Genomic DNA, 6,153 nt, shown 5'->3' with positions numbered 1-6,153 from the left:
CAGCGCTCTCCGTTGATTGCACTTGTTTGCTGGCGCTGACGTCAAGCACGCCCGTCGTTTCGGGAGAGTGAGTGTACGGAGCTGCGGACGGGGCTGGTGAATGGACTGCGAATGCTAGTTGACCGAAAATCATTCGGATCAACTCTGCGTGATTCCTGTCTTTATTATTGTTTCATTTTAAACTTATATGTTGTCATCTGCAAATATCATTGTTGAAGATATTTTGGGAAGAATTCTGCTTTGGTCCCCGGCCTTTTTTTGTGTGTTTTGTGATCATGGAAAATACAAACGAACTTTGCTTTGTCATCTGCTTGTGCAAAGCTCACCCGGCCAACGCCAGCGCATACTGGCCGTACCGTCAGTGCGTAGTGCATATGCAAAGCGCATCACATCAACGCAAAAACAAAAGACTAAATTTTCCCCGCCTTCAATATTCGATGCATCGATGTTCGATCGAATAAGAGCTGTCGAACACCGGTTTTCAAAATAATCGATATGACTCAGGCTTAATTATTATATGCTGATGACACTGTAATATTTGCCGAGTCTGCTGAGGAGCTACAGTGTGCTTTATCAGCTGTTCATCAATACTGTGATTTATGGAAGCTCACTGTAAACACTAGTAAAACCAAATTTTTTCCAGAGGACGTGTCCGTCGGTTTCCTCAGTTTATGTTTGGTGAAAATTCCCTTGAGGTTGTTTATGATTACCCATATCTTGGGGTTATTTTTAATTATAACGGTTTTTTCAAGAAAGCAATGAAAAAAACAGATTAATCAAGCTCGTAGAGCTATGTTCCAATTGAAAAGCAAAGCCAGGAAACTATCCTTACCAATTGATGTTCAATGTAAACTGTATGATGTACTTATTGCACCAATTTTATTGTATGGAAGTGAAGTTTGGGGTTTTGAAAATTTAGAATGTATTGAAATGTTTTATAAGAAATTTCTTAAGAGTCTTTTAAGTTTGAAGCGTGGAACACCTAACTGCATGGCATTTGGTGAGCTCGGGAGGACAAGCCTGTCTTACAATATCGAGAAGCGTATGGTTAACTTTTGGCTTAGATTAAATGGAAATGTACATGGGAGATCGAAACTGTCTTGTATTATCTATAACCTTTTACATCAATTGCATGATAAAGAAATCTTTAGTCCCAGGTGGATAGTTAAGGTGAAAGATATTCTCGACAAATGTGGTATGTCTAATATTTGGTCCGACCGAGCCATCTTCGTCAATGTAAATTGGGTTAAATCCGCTGTCAACTTTCGTTTAAATGATATTGGTCAGCAGAATTGGAGTTTAGAAGTAAATACAAACTGCCTTTGCACTAACTATAGGATATTTAAAGAAAGTTACATTTTTGAGGATTATTTGATCAAACTTGATTATTCGGATCGGTTAGCATTATGTAGATTTAGATGTGGAAACCATAGACTACCTAGTAAATTAAGAGGCTTTTATAGGAGGAGATTATAATTTGATTAACAAATTAGACTACCTGTAAGCGAGGGACGATATCTTCCTGATCAAGAAGTAAAATTGTGCACCTTGTGTAAAATGAATGATCCAGGTGACGAGTTTCATTTTCTTTTTAAATGTCCGTTTTTTGAAACAGATCGGAAAGCTCTGATTAATTCCTTTTATGCTCGTCGACCGAATGTTTTGAAAATGAAGCAGCTTTTTAATTCTAGAAACAAAAATGTATTAAAGAAATTATCACGGTTCTGTCAAATCATAATGTCCAGATTTTGATGTCTTCACACTATTTTCCTTTTACATTGTATACATATTTTGAAAGATACTACTGCCACTGTTTGCCATTAAGTACCTATTTAACTATTATTTAGTAATAGTATTTGAGCATTAGTTAGTTAATTGAATATGTTGCCTTATGAAGTTCATGATTTGTAAATAGTATACTATATATGCTTTCTGTGTTATCTTTATATCATAATCTTACTTGTTTGTTATTCTTCCATGCCCCCTGGCGGGGCCGTTCAAGAATAAAATTCATTGTCATTGGTTCATTTATGAACCGAAATGAGATTACTTCAGAGATTGGTTAGAGATTGTTAGATTGGTTGCAGATTACTTTACAGATTGTTCCAGCATACAGACAGCTACAGAAGAGTTTATATTTTATACTGCAGAGTATAGTCACCATCAGACTTACTCATGTTCCCGTATTATTTGTCATCATCATCATCACCTTAGTTATCATCTTCAATAAATGTATACAGTGCGTCCCAGAAAAAACGAAACCGAGATTTAGCGATGATTTATCATAACTTAATCATAAATAAAATAGACAAATGACCTATCAATGTAAAGCTTAGAATCTCCTCTTTCATCTGGTATTACTTAGATTATTTCTCTTATACTGACACGACGGTTGTGACAGCAATATATACCTCAATGATTATTACGACAGTGAAAATGAATATGGAAAGAGACCAAGAAAGACAGATGAAGGTGTACTTTCCAGATGGAAGAGCACACAGAAGAAACAGATGGACAAACACGGATGAAACAACATCACTTGGCACAACGGACATCGACAGTGTAAACGACAATAGACTGGTAGAACATTAATTGAAATGGCAGAGAGCCCGAGATACTGCATCCTACAATTTTGACTTCAATAAACTTATCCATGGTAATGCCAAGACTGAGCAGAAGGAAGACCGTGACAGATTTATTGACTGCATGTAGAGACTGTGTTCAGACTGAGGACAATCTCTATCTCTATGTTGATTTCTTTTGATGTTTCATGTTCATGTTTTATTTTCCTTTTGCTTCTAAATTTACTTCTGATATTTGGATGGCTCTGGTAAGTCAGACTACTTTTCGTACTATTTTGTGATAATGTGTGTATAATCATGTTTGATTTAAAAAGAAAAAAATATGTATATATCTAGAATTTCACTTGTTTAAGATATTTCAAGTTGTATTAATTGATACTATTTCAACATGATTTTTTTTCAGCATATTTGTGTACATTAGAAAGCAAAATTGATAACTGATTCTATAGGTCCTATATCGCTATGAAAAAAATAAGTACTTATATCATAATTCAATTACGACTAGTTTTAGATTAATGATTTTTCTTTCATGTATGTATCTTCTTTAGTCAAGGCAAGGTTATTAAAACTGTTCAGAGAGAATATAAATCAAAGTGTTGAAGGATTGACAAGTGAAATAAGCGTGAACTCCCATTTAGGGGAAATTTTAATGCATTGATGAAAATAATGCTAACACACTAGCTTGATTTAATCTTCTGATATGATTTATGTTTCATTTGAGTTTATAATTCAGGACAAAATTTCATTATGGTATTGTCAAAAGATATATTAAAATTACTTATCAGTAAATTATGTATTTCAGTCGAATCTATATAATGTCAAATGGTTAACATGTAAAGCAAAGAAATTTTCCAGTGAGAATGATACTGGACTACACTATTAATGTGTAAGGAATACCGTAATTACATTGTGCGCTCCAATGTTAAGAGTATTTCACCACTTTGTGTATAGCATGAATTTAAATCAAGTTTGAAAGTACTTGAAATGACCAATTGAAGACATCCGAGCAAATTTGGAGTGAAACTCATACAGAGTAGGATGATTTGGTTAGTGCGTAAAACTATTGTTTATACTTCAGAATTGGAAGTGGAAATAGATGCACATCTCCCTAAGTTATGAGGACGCCCGCAGCTCGAAAACTGATTGATTTATATGATTTTATTGTGGAGTAATACTTAGCTGTACTTATCATAATGTATTGATACTGTTTTGAGACATCTCAAACTGCCCAAATCTTATTGACGAAATAGTTGTGTAATTGTACTTTGTAAGGACAAAATATTGTTTTGAAAGAACATTTTGTTATCAGTTAATATTCAAACAGTTCATTGATTATGATCTGAGTATATAGGATATAATTTTTTCAAATCAATTTAGGTGTATTATATGACTTAAGTTACCTTTGCATAATAACTAATATTTTTCATCTTGTATTTTTTATATGAAGTTATTTTAGTTTAGTTGATGTAGGATAGTTATCATTGCTACTGTAGGAGTGTTAAAGGAATCTGTAGTATAGTAGAAGATAAATTAAAAAGTTTCACAATATTATTTTGTTTTATATGAAATTTAATTGTTTTAACTACCGGTATGTTGGACCATTATTTCAAAATATTTTCTAAACAAATGTGGGAAAGCCACATTTTCTAACAAAAGGGGATGTTATGTGATGATAAGACATATCTCACATATTCAATATTATATCTATACATAATCAATACTTAATCAATACTTCTACAGGAAGTATACCAGCTCCAACTTTCATTAAAAAGTATTATTCATTCTTCTTCCAGCTAAACTTCTGACTGCACACACATTTTATGGGTTTCTTATACCCCTTTCATAAACCCAATTAAAATGAATTAGGCGGCTAATAGCAGCATAATTTGGTCGTAAAATTGGAGGACAAGAGTTATCCGCATTACTCTGATGCTGCTATTATCCGCATAATAGCAGCATCGGGATAAGATTTTGAGTTTATGAACGCATTTCCAAATAATGCGGATAATTGCCATGGTGCAGTCACAAGGTCACCCTTTTCCAACACAACCGAGGGGGCGTGTCCAGTTGTCATGGGATTATCCGCCTTTTTCAGGACGGGCGCTCGTAAAAATAATGCGGCTTATTTTCGGAGTTTATGAATGTAATTTTTATTGAATTATCCGCATTACTCTTAGGCGGCTAATTGGAGGATAGGTTTATGAAAAGGGTATTATTCACTACATTTCATGTTCTCCATAAAAGGTCAACTCCCCAATTCAGAGTAAAGTTATGACGTACAGTTTTGGTCAAGCGTCCAAGGTTGACCAACACCTGTTTGATCGTAAAGAGTCTAGACCAGACCAATATAAAAGGGGTTCACTTATGAACCAAAATGAGATTACTTCAGAGATTGGTTAGAGATTGTTAGATTGGTTGCAGATTACTTTACAGATTGTTCCAGCATACAGACAGCTACAGATGAGTTTATATTTTATACTGCAGAGTATAGTCACCATCAGACTTACTCATGTTCCTGTATTATTTGTCATCATCATCATCACCTTAGTTATCATCTTCAATAAATGTATATATGAACTGTACAGGCTTTTTATTGACTCCTTCATCTTAAGTCTGGTTGAAAGTTAAAGTGCAATCGATCCAACCCCAACACAACAATACAAAACCTATTTCAACTCGGATATCGATCAAGCTGTTGTTATTTTGTTTGATTTACATTTTTCTAATTTAAATACACTACGCGCTAGCTAGCATTATTTGTCAAGTACCCATTCTCTAGTTCTCATATATTCCATAAATTCACAAAATATTCCTATTCAGGTCTAATTGTCAAAACCTATCAGCTAACGCTGAACGCTCGCATTTTGATTGGTGAGAAATTCAACTCTAATACAAACTATTCAAAATCCCTTTTCATGACAATTTATCAAAATATTTGGTTCGTGATTTGTGCTTTCTATTCATTAATACACAAATGCTTCGAATATCCAGTTTTCCGAACTCGATATCAACAAATTTCTCGCTGTCATCCAGCTTATGAGATAAGATAACAATTTCATGAATTTCCAACAATTATATTGTCCTTTTTTCAGAATGTCGACAAGTTTCATCTCGCAATTAGGGAGACTAATAGGAAGATATTTACCATTTTCATATGATGACAAAATGTCCTTAGAATATCAGCTCGCGCTTCGCGCTCGAATCTTAAGTGCGATCTAATTCCAATTTACAATTGTCATTGTCAGTGTTTCAAACTAGTGCTTATATTGATGTTTTCATATCTAATATCAAAAATATTCTGCTCGCACTTCGCGCTCAGCATTATACATGTAGGAAGATACCTAGTTATACCCATCTTCACGAATTAAAAAATACGAATACTAGTCATGCTAGTAGTGTCCCGTTTTTATCTCTAAATCTCAATTTTTCCCATCGCGCTTTAGTGCTCGTATTGTTTAGTTATATACCTATCCAGTTCAGGATTATAGAAAATGCATAGAATGCCAATTTTCTTCGTTTGAATGTCAAAAATGATTGGATCGCACTTCGGCTCACATGACTCTATTGTTGA

General features: G+C 34.1%; 1 long non-coding RNA gene across 1 annotated transcript; it reads right to left on the bottom strand.

The window, feature by feature from the left end:
- Nucleotides 1-1,363: 1,363 nt before the first annotated feature.
- On the bottom strand, nucleotides 1,364-1,943 carry LOC121406457. The gene is made up of 2 exons (XR_005968812.1): nucleotides 1,499-1,943; nucleotides 1,364-1,438 (listed from the first exon to the last, which is right to left on the bottom strand). It is a non-coding gene; the product is annotated as an uncharacterized LOC121406457 (long non-coding RNA).
- Nucleotides 1,944-6,153: the final 4,210 nt, after the last annotated feature.

The sequence above is a fragment of the Lytechinus variegatus genome, chromosome 1 (assembly GCF_018143015.1).
Source record: "Lytechinus variegatus isolate NC3 chromosome 1, Lvar_3.0, whole genome shotgun sequence".
NCBI lineage: Eukaryota > Metazoa > Echinodermata > Echinoidea > Temnopleuroida > Toxopneustidae > Lytechinus > Lytechinus variegatus.
This window is presented reverse-complemented; position numbering and strand designations above follow the sequence as displayed.